This window comes from Echinops telfairi, unplaced genomic scaffold, assembly GCF_000313985.2.
Source record: "Echinops telfairi isolate 266 unplaced genomic scaffold, ASM31398v2 ScPeMD7_70;HRSCAF=299, whole genome shotgun sequence".
In the NCBI taxonomy this organism is placed as follows: Eukaryota; Metazoa; Chordata; class Mammalia; order Afrosoricida; family Tenrecidae; genus Echinops; species Echinops telfairi.
In genome coordinates, this window is record NW_022103968.1 from 52123526 (window position 1) to 52135149 (window position 11624).

The window sequence follows — 11624 nt, forward strand, 5'->3', positions numbered from 1 at the left end:
CTTAACATATAGATATGGGTACATAGTTCTATTCCCCTCTAATTATATATATTTACATATGTACATGCCTGTATTTAGGCCTCTATAAATGTCCTTTGTCTCCTGGTTCTTTCCTCTATTTCCTTTTTAACTTCCCTCTTGTTCCACCATCATGTTTACCCTTCATTTGGGTTTATTAATTCCTCACTGCTACATTGCTCTTGATTGAGCCCTACTAGTCATCCTACGACCTTCCTTCCAGTGATTTTAGTTCACTTGTTGTTCCCTTGTCCCTGGGTTGGTCTTCTCACCCCGCTTCCTTTGTCCCACCTCCCCTTCTCCCTTATCCCTCTGGAACCATTGCTGAATTATTTATCCCGCCTACCTTATCTAGATAGACATGTAGATACATTAATAAGTTCAAAACCCAGGCAAAGCCAACAAAGGAAGTTAAAACCAACAAAACAATAACAACAGCAGAAAGCAAGAACAAAATTACAATAACAAAAAGAAAGCCACTGACAAAAATGGGAAAGCCTATAAATAGTTAAAGGTCTATTTGTTGGCCTTTAAGAGTGTTTTCCAGTCGAGTCTGATAGGGTGCCACACTGATCTCCCAAGTCTATTTTTGGTATTCCCCAGGGGGTTCATCAGTCTGCTCCCCCTGCTGCTCTGCTGCATGCCCTCAGTGCCTCACCCCAGCATGATGGGGCCAGGCTGTGCACTATTCCCACATTGTGTCTCCAGTGCTGTCCCCCACAGTGTCATGGTTCAGTGAGGGACACCGTGTCCCGTGGTGAGGCCACTTCTACAGTCCTCCCTGTGCATCGTCTGCTACAAGGAGGAATATCATCCTTTGGGCTTGGTAGGCCAGGATGTTTTCTCCTCCTTCTCCATCCCTGTTTCTCCGTGTGCTCCAGTCCTATGTGCCCCTCTCCCCAACTGGTAGCCCCAGTGCTGTCCTCTGAAGTGCATTCTTCTGGGGGGAGGGGGTCCACCTAGTCAGGATTGGGGCTGGCCCCCACAGACTTCTCTATTGGTTCCCTGGTACATGCAGATATGTTGTATTTATGTCTTGGTGAATCAGGTTGAAGCCTGGCCTCACTCTCCTTCTGTGGAGATATAAAGAATATCTTTCACTTGGGTGAGTTAGTGCCCTGCCCCACCCTTTCCCATGTATTTTTTTTCTTTTTTCTCCTTCTTTCCCCCTCTATTTAGTTGACTGCTGTATATATCCCTGCATTGGGTTTGACCCCTGAAATAGTTGCTGGACCTCTCCCCAGGGGTGTATGTATATGGTAGCTCTTCCCCTATGCCCCGTTTTTGTGTTTTTTTCCTATTTCTTTAAGCTTACATCATTGGGCTCATGTTGTACTTGTCCTTTTGTGTTTGACTTACTTCACTTAGCATGATTTCCTCCAGTTCTTCCCATGCAGCAATGTACTTCATGTGTTCATCACTGCATTTTAGGGATTCGTTGTACTCCATTGTATGTATGTACCAGTTTTTTAATCCATTTGTCTGTTGATAGAAATTTGGGTTGTTTCCAACTCCTTGCAATTGTGCCATGATGAACATTGGAGCACAGAGATCTGACCATGGTTTGTTTCTTGCCTCTTCTGGGTATATGCCCAGTAGGGGGATTCCTGGATCATATGGTAGCTCAATCTCCATCTGTTTTAGATATCGCCAAATCGATTTCCATAGTGGCTGCACACACCTACAGGTCCACCAGCAGTGGATGAGAGTACCTATCTCCCCACAGTCCCTCCAACACTAGTTGCTTTCTGAGTTTTTGTATTGGGCTAGCTTTGAGGGTGTTACATGGTATCTCATAGTTGTTTTAATTTGCATTTCACTTATGGCTAATGATCGGGAACATTTTCTCATTTGTTTATTGGCCATTCAGATTTCTGCTCTTGTGAAACTTCTGTTCAGGTCCTTTGCCCACCTCCTTAGTGGGCAGTTAATGTTTTTCTTATTGAAAGCTTGCAAAGTATTATCAATTTTAGTAACAAGGCCTTTGTCTGATGTGTCATTGCTAAAGATGTTTTCCCAGTCTGTGACCTCTCTTATTACTCTCTTGGTGGATTATTTCGATGTATACAGGAGATATATCTTTAGTATATCCCATTTATCAATTTGTGGCTCCTCTGTATTTGTATCCTTCCCTATTTCCAATAGCCTATGTGTTCTCTGTGCCAGGGTTCTCAGGTTTGTCCAAATTCCCTCATTAATGGCCCTAATTGTTTGGGGTTTTACCTCAAGGTCTGTGATCCACCTTTAGTTTATTCTTGGGCATGGAGGGAGGTAAGGGTTTTGCTTCATTTTTTTTGCAGGTAGATATCCATTTTACCACTTATTGAAGAGGTCATCTACTTCCCATTTGATATTTTTTGAGCCCTTGTCAAAAATCAGTTGCCTGTATGCTGATGTTTTTATTTCTGGGTCTTCAGCTCTTTCCATTGCTCTGAATATCTGTTGTTATACAAGTACCACACTGTTTTGACCACTGTGGTAGTATAATGCGTGCTAGAGTCAGGTAGAGCAAATCCTGTCACTTTGTCCTTCTTCTTGAGGAGTTCTTTGCTACTTATGGGCTTCTTCCCCCTCCATATGAAATTGGTACTCAGTTTTTCCAATTCTTTGAAGAAAGATGATGGTATTCGTATCAGGACAGCATTAAACTTATATAGTGACATCTTTACTATATTGAGTCTGGGATATCCATGGGATATCCCAGTCTGGGAAGGGCATGGGATATCCTTCCATTTATTGAGGTCACTCTTGGTTTCTTGTAACTGTGTTTTATAGTTTTCCTCGTGCAAATCTTTTGTTTTTTCAGTCAGGCATATTTCTAGATATTTCAATTTGTGCTTGGCTATTGTAAAGGGTCCTACCTTTTTAATGGCCTCTTCTGTGATCTTGTCTGATGTGTATAGCAGTCTGATAGACTTCTGTTTGTTGATCTTGTATCCTGCCACCCTGCCATATTTCTCTATTGCTTCCAACACTCCACTTGCGAAGTTTCGGGGATTTTTGGTGCATAAAATCATATCATCTGGGAATGATAGTTTCACCTCTTCCTTCCCCAGATGAATACCTTTGATGTATTTTCTTTGTCTTATGTTGTTAGCTAGGACCTCCAGTATGATGTTAAATAGGAGTGGGGACAAGGAGCATCCTTGTCTGGGCCCCTTTTACAGTGGAATTGTTTTGTCTTTTCTCCATTGATTACCACATTGGCTGTTGGTTTTTCACATCTAGCTTGTATTGAGGAATTTTGATTCATGTTTTTGTTATTTGCAACTTTATACCTTAATCCACTGGTTCTTAACCTGTGGGTCGTGACCCCTTTGGAGTTGAACCACCCTTTTACAAGGGTTGCCCAATTTATAACAGTAGAAAAATTACAGTTATGAAGTAGCAATGAAAATAATTTTATGGTTGGGGGTCACCACAACATGAGGAACTATATTAAAGGGCCACGGCATGAGGAAGATTGAGAACCACTGCCTTAATCCAACTAACAACAACAACTTTAACTCAATCAATTCTCAAGCGAAAGCTATTGTTATAGGATTAAAAACTAAGCTGGTAATTGCACTATTTTATTGTATCAGTGTTGCTCTGGTTTTAAAGTTTAATTGCCAAGTACATGTTCCCTGTAACTGTATTGTTGTTTTAAGTTACCACTGATTAGGTTGAACTCCTAATGATCGTATGGACAACAGAACCAGACACTGCCCATCCGTGTACCAGCCTCACAATTGTTAGCAACAATTGTCATCATTGTTACAACTGAGATCATTGTTACAATCAATGTGTCACTTCATTTCATCAAAGTTCTTCCTCTTTTTCTCCTGACCTACTTTACCAGCATGATGTACTTCCTCTGCGTTTAGTCTCTCCTCATTGCAAGTTCAAAGTATATATGAGACAAAGTCTCTCCAGCCTCATTTCTAAGATCATTTTATAATTAGATGTTTGCAACATTGTATCTTGGCCAGACTAATATTATGAGGAAAAACTTCCAGTATACTACTTTTAAGTAGTAAGGAAATGGCTCTAATTTGTCAAATCAGAGTTGCTCCAATTATTGTAGAATCAACTGTTAGAAATTGTTCAGATATTTCCAATTTATCTTTTCCACTCATAATTGGATCTTTCTTGACGTGCTTAACAAATTATTTGACTGATAAAATCTGACCTTATGGACACTTATAAAGTGTCAATTAATATTCTAAATTCTCTAGTGAATTCTTTGTGGGTCTTTGTGATCATTGAAGGATTATTTCAACGGCATGAATCTGGTTCAGAACAGGGAGGAAAGAGCAGTAGTGGTGGTGGTGGTGGGGGTGTCATCATTTTCCTCAGGATGCCTGACTTTCAGAAGTATCTCACAGAATGGAGTCTTTGGTATAGCAGATGGAACTGCCAATAACATCAAAATATAGGTTATTGTGGAACTTTTACACAATCCTTATTCTGTTTTGTTGCTTGAGAGACTGTATCTGATCCCTACAGTAGGGAATCTTTCTCTCTTGATTTCTGTGGGCAGCTTCAAAATACCCATAAAATATGCATCCCATTGAATTTGTTTATCTGCGAATACTTCTGTTCTAATTTACTGTGTGTGTGTGTGTGTGTGTGTGTGTAATTTAGACAAATTTAAAGATCCTCAAAGTAGCTACATGTGTTCTAAACGATCTTCAGCAATGTTATACCAAGTGCTTAGAAATCAGGGCCATAATGCTTACTCATATTGGCAGGTTTTGTCAAGTGAAACATTTCTTGCAGATTAAGTTTACCCATTCAAGAAAGAAAACTCAAACACAGTGAAAATAAAAGCAGAGTAAAAAGCCATGTGGGGCACTGTGATTGCTTGTTTGCTTTCCCTGAATCACACACACACAACACCTAGAGAGGAATGCTCTGGAATTTGGACAGTGTTTTGCTTGGAACGTGAAGACTGGCACACAGGATTTTCTATGTAGATGGCAGCCTACCACCCTGACCTGTCTTGCTACTACCTTATCCTATCACAGATGTCTTAATGCTCATGAAAACCACCAGTGACTGCCCCAGCAGTATTTTTACTGGTTAATCCATACCTACATTTTGTAACCTAGAGTTCCCCAGAGCTTTCTGAAATTAAAATGACCTCTGTATCTCCCAAGACCTCAAGATTTATAGAAACCTCCTCCCAGATAAGAACATGAACCATTCCTAGGACCACGCCAAGAGAACACAGACCCAGGGGGGAAAGTGAAAGTGAAGTAAACCTCCATAAACCTCAGAGAACTATATGCCAAGAGGAGACTCACCTGAGGTCACTCACTCTGGCTATCAGGAGGGATTGAAGAGCCTGCTCCCTCCCTAGCTAGGTTTTTGGCATGCTTGCAAGAAAGTATTCACTGGAGAGATAGGGAAAACGGTTTGAGTGGAGCGAATGAGAGTCTATTTCAGGGTTATGTCCAACAGCATTGTGCAGACCCGCACTGCAGTTCATCCGAGATCCTGGTGCCATTCTGCCACTCCCTCTACCACCCGATGGAAGATCTTAGCTATTGGCTGCTTTTCAGAGTGCACTTCCCCTTTACCACTCTCTTTTCCAGATGTTGCATATGTATCCGTAGTCCATGCTGTGTCATTGTTGGTCTGGGTCTGGATTTGGCTGGGCCATTTCTGCCCTCATAGTCCATCCACTTTATTCTCTCCCTCACTCTGCCAATAATTATTTCCCTTTGAAAACCATCGTTATGACCTTTGCTTTATTTCTGGATCACCTTAATTGGGAAGCTGCCCTTAAATTTTCTTTTCAATAATTCCAAGTAATGTCTACAAGGATGACACCCTGGTCAGATTAGGCTTGTCAATAACTAGTGTCGGTACCATAACTGGATGTTACGTTTATCACGCTCAGCTCAGGTTTGAGAGTCCAAACTCATGACCATTAGTTGAATAGTTTTCATGGTACATTGAGTGGCCAAGTCAGAATACTCCTAAAGGATTCTTGGTTACATCTGCCCCCAATTATACACTTCCACATTGTAAAACTATAGTGCCAGGGTAGAGAAGGACATAGAGCATAGCATCATTTGACAGAAGGCCTTTTAATTTCCACCTCTGGTCAACACCATCCATTCTCCCCCTTAATTAGTTATATTCTTCAACTGTTCTTGAGCAAATGGATTATTGAGCAGGGACCAGCAAAATTGTAAGTGGTACTTATATGTACCTGCAGTCCTGAAGTAAGGCAAAGATGAATGCCCCTGAAAATAACATTCACTTGCGTATTACCGAATCCCAAACACGACACCTTCCAAACATCACAGAGTAAAGAGTAAATATACATACAAACCTTTTCCCCTTTTTTGGCACATTTTTAGTGTTGCTTTGAACCAGAAAACTCTCAGATACCACTCTTAACTATCGTAAAAGTTGTGGATGAAATGATCAGTGCAATGGCCATTGTTTCACATTACACATAATGATGAAAAACAGATTTACTAAGCTAACAAGAACCCTCACAAATACAACTCTCTTAAAAATAGACAATGTCAATAGTAGTCATTGAATCTTCAGCTAATTCAACACCATGGAAAAGAAACCTGAAGTTCCAGGGGAGAATCTGGAATTAGAATTCTTTTCTAATCTTGACCCCACCTCGTTAGTGATGTGAAAGGTGACACATTATTCAATCTCTTTGTGTTTGCACTTCTCCTTTGTCAAGTGTCATTGACAGGACCTTCAAGTTTGTTGTAAATCAGATCAGATGCTATTTCAAAAGTGCTTAGAAATATGCTTGAGATATAGCAGGCACTCGATATTTGTTGGTTAAATAAATGAAGAAGTGAGTGAGGTTTGAATAAAGAGCACCCCATCATGGAAATGTGCTATTCCCCAGCTGGTACCATCTCTGAGTCTTCTTCTATGGCCATCTGCTTGTGAATTATGGGACAAATAATGAAGCGAGGAACTGTTGTTAGTTTCGGCTCAATGCCTCATTTCTATCATGTGAAGGGAGATCACTGATTAGTGGAAACACTGTATGATCTACTGCAATGATAAGCAAGTCTGAAAATGCACAGGAACTATGATTTGGGCTTTGGAGCCGTAGAGCTGGAGTCTGAATACCAGCTTCCAATATTTGATGTAGGTGAGCGACGTCCTTTATCTCAGAGCTTCAGTTTCTTCATGGTCAGAAGGAAGTTCTTAGTAGGACAAAGCAAAATAGTAAAATAATTTGATGATGAAATGAGATCATTAATTATTTAGCACAGAGCCTGACCCATAGTAATGATTCATTCATTATGTAAGTTTTAGTATGATTGCCCTAATTATAATCAAAATATTGTTGCTATTAGAGTTTCCAGAAATAAATGATCAGATCCCCTTTCTTATCTAACTGAAAATGAGCAACTTTGCTACACAACCAAGCCAAAAATGTCGTTAACTTTTTTCAGTCATGAATCTGTGTTATGGATGGGAGAAGCCTTCTTTCAGCTGGCATTTGGAGTCTGGTAAGAGGGTTTGAGATCCACTGGGTGGTGCAAATGGTCAATGCAATTCATTGGCTGTTACCAGAAAGATGGGGGTCTGAGCCCATCCAGAGGTGTCTTTGTAGACAGCCCTGGTGATCTACTTCAAAAAACCAGCCACAGAAATTCCCATAAAGAAGCACAACACAGTTCTCCTCTGACCCACTGAGGCCAGAATTGATTGATGACACCTGATTTTAGGAGAGCTTATCCCTTTAAGAAAATATGATATGACTATCAAACCCAAAATAATCATTTTGCAATGTTTGGAAATGATGATGGCAACATACGTACAAGTGTGCTTAATACAACTGAATTAGAGATTGTTATGAGATATGTAAAAGCACCCCCAATAAATGATTAATAAAAAATCATTTTTTAAAAGTTCATCTGTAACAAATAAGAATGTTTATTTTGCATGGTCTTGTTTGTTACCTGATTCGTGGATTTGATCCTTCAATTCAAATTTGTTCAAAGCAGCTGGTTGTTGAGGTTGTTGTTGCTGCATTGTGCTGAGCAGATTCCACCTCATAACAAGCCTAGGTGACAGAAGATCTTTTAGATCATTTTAGATCTTCCAGGCTGTAATCATGCCGGGAGGAGATTGTTGGCTCTTTTCTCCTGTGATCAATGGGTGGGGTCAATGGGTGGGTTCAAATGGCTGGGCACTTAACTGTCAGGCAACCAAAGCTTCTTCAGACACTCCTGGGCTTGTAGCCAGAGTTCAGGGACACCATGTCTCACGGAATTGTGAGTGTTCCTGAACATAGTAATGAATTTACACTGGGAAGAATTATAAAATGTTGCTTCTTTTGAAACTTTAATTGCGAGGAGGTGGTCCGGGTGCTAGGAAAAGATTGGTAGTGTAACACCCATAGCACCTCAGCTCCAGTGGCAGCCTCGGTGTTGTACCTTGTAAAACAGATACACCAGCCCTGTCCTTTTGGGGGCCATTGAAAGAATCTTATGAGTCATCATTGTCATATTGTGAAAACAAACGGCAGTTAAGGTAGACATCACGAGGGACACATCACACTGATATCAAATGTTAAGAATGGCATTTTACCTTTCTGGTCTTATTGCTTGAAAGCCATTGTGAGGTAGCTAGAGCCAGAAACTAGGGGTTGTCCCCCATGCTAAGACCTCCCTTCCCCCTTACAGGAAGTTGGAAGCCAATCAAGGCTAGAGGGCATGCACAACTTCAGGCCCTTGAGCCAGGAAGCCAGTACACCTGGGAGGGCCCCAATCTAGCCCAGGTGGGTGTAATCAGACAATGGGGTCAACCAGTACCTTCGGTCTCGCCTCCCAGTGGAAAGCCCCGAAAGATAGAATCTTCTAGTCCACCACCCCTCCTTCCCAGCTGCTCCCTGGCCGTGCTGCGGTTTCTCTGGCCTCAGGTGGTCACAGGGTGAAGTGCCCTGAGGGTGCCTGTGTAAAACCTGAAACTTCTTCTATCCTTTATAATAACTCACTTGGATCTCAAACCAGGCTTCAGCATGAATTCATTCTTGTGCGAAACCAAGGACCAAGGTATTTCTCACCCGAGAAACCTAACACCATCACCAACCTCTCATAATAATAAGGGGAAATAGCAGGCACAACCAAATGATGGGACATTTTGCAAAACCTCTACCAGTCCTCCTCAAAACTGTCAAGGTCCTGAAAAACAAGGAGGACTGAGACGCTCTCCCAGGCCAGTGGAAATTAAGAAGAGGTGATGACTAAATGTAATGTGGCATTTTGGATGGGACCCTGGAAAAGTAAAAGGGCATGCATGGGAAAATGAGTGAAATTTGAATGAAACCTAGCATTTGGTTATTAGTAATTTACTAATGTCTTTTTAAGTGTGACATAAGAATATACCACAATCATGTAAGCCATCGGCAACAGAGGAACTGGGGTAGGAGGGTAACAGGAATTCTATGCACGATAGTTTGCAACTTCTTGTTAGAGCCAAACCTATTCTAAAATAAAAATGTTTGCTTCTGCTCTTTAAAAAGTTAATTGGGATAGAACTGTATTTTAATTGGAGGTAGCTTGAAAATTTTAAAATTTAATTTTGAAACGTCAGATGAAAACATGATTATGGGGCATTTTGAGAATACTTTTAGAAAAGCAGAGCCCATTGTTTTTCTTCTGTCCTCCATAATTACATTCTGTCTTCTTATTTTTCTTCTCCACAAAATCAAACGCTTCGCTGTTGAAGAATCCGTAGAGTTTACCTAGCATAACCTCAGCACTTCACAACACGGAATCCCTAAAAGGCTAGATGACTGGCTTACTCCAAGTCAGAGCCTATGTAGGTATCAACAGTATGAAGAATGTGCAACCGGAAAAAAGCATGGCACATAAACTTGAAAAAACTCACTGTCATTGAGTCCATTCTGACTCATGGCTGCCCTATAGGACAAGGTAGAATGGTGCCTGTGGGGTTTTGAGACGTTAACTCTTAATGGGAGTAGAAAGCCTCATCCTTTTCCAGGAGAAGGTAGTGCTTTTAAACTGCTAACCTCAAGGTTAACATCCCAAGGTGTAACCCACTAAGCCACCAGGGCTCTGCATACAAAGTAAAAGAAAAGAGACAAATTTGTATTTACGCAAACTCTATTTTTAATAGAAATAAGGAAGGCATAAGACTTGTGAATCTTATTTTATTTGTTTCTCTCTCTCTCTCAGGTCTAGGTTGTTAAGGAAACATATCTGGGTTCAGCTTAGGAAGAAAGTTTGATAAATATAAATAAATAAAGTGTGTGCCTATTATAGGATAGGCCTGCGTGAGACATTGAAGCTTCAAAGGCGAGCAATCTGGTTCCTGACCTTGAGGTTCTTTCAGCATGGAGTAGGCAGCAAACTCCAGGCTGTAGACACGATGATGGAATAGATGTATGTGCCTAGAAGGCTCCGAGGAGAGTCATCTGACTGGCCTAAATAACTGGCCTTCAGGAAGGTTTCTTGGGATAGTTACCATCTGAATTTGCTTTTAAAGATGCCTGAAGAGTTAGTTAAATGAAAAGGAAGAACATTCCAACACAGACATCTTATCCTTTGATATTGGAAGGAAGGAAGGAAGGGTGTAAGTTTAGATATGCCAGGGGCTGAAGGGAGACAGGAAGTTGAGATGGATCGTGTCTGATGACCTTGGTGATGACAGTAATGTAGGATATGAGGCCCTGTGCTGACAATAAAGGAGGGGGTGCTGGATGGAAAACTTGAGGAGAGAGGTAAAGATTCAGGAGTGGCTCTGAGGGAAATGAGAGTAGCAGAGCCAAATTATAATAAGAATTTTTAAAAACCTAATAATCAATTCTGAGCTGGTATTAAAACAACATATGCAATTTTCTCTTGCAGCCTAGCAGGGAACAGAGAGAGTACATTGTAGCATCAAAGAGTCTGTTTTCCCAAACAATGTCAGAGTAGAGGATCTGAGGCACTTCTGGTCCTGATAAGAGAATAGTTCCAATGGGCAATTGTGAAATCCAGGAAGAGTAAGGCAGAAAAGGAAAGAGAAGATGCTGATGAACTAGAAGAAAATAGAGAGCGCAGTACCAGTTGAGTGGTTCTCTCCATAACTAGGAAAACTTGATGCATTTGAATTATGGCGTGGGTGACAAATGCTGACTACCATGGAGTCAAAGAAGAGTGAGCACCACTGTTTGGGAAGAAGCAGAGACAGAAAGCTCCTGAGAAGCGATGATGGGAAAACTTTGCCTCATATTCTTTGGACAGGTTATCAGCAAGGAGTGTTCCCTGAAAGAGGACACCATGATTGATAAAGCAGAGGGTCACTGAGAAGAGGAAGCCCCCCCACGAGATGGCAACAATAGTCTCCAACATAGCAGCAATTTCAAGGATGGCGCAGGACTGGTCAACGTCTGCTTCACTACACAGGGGGCACGATGAATCAGAGCCCACGCAATGACACGGAAAACAATAGCATACCGTAAAGCAAAGGTGACATCTGAGTTTGAATAGGAAAAAGATGAATTCATGTACTAATCTTCTGAACGAGAAGGAAAAGAGATGAAGTGGAGTTTAGATTTTTAAGGTAGAATTGGGGTCATGATAGTGTGTGTGTGTGTGTGTGTGTGTGTGTGTGTGTGT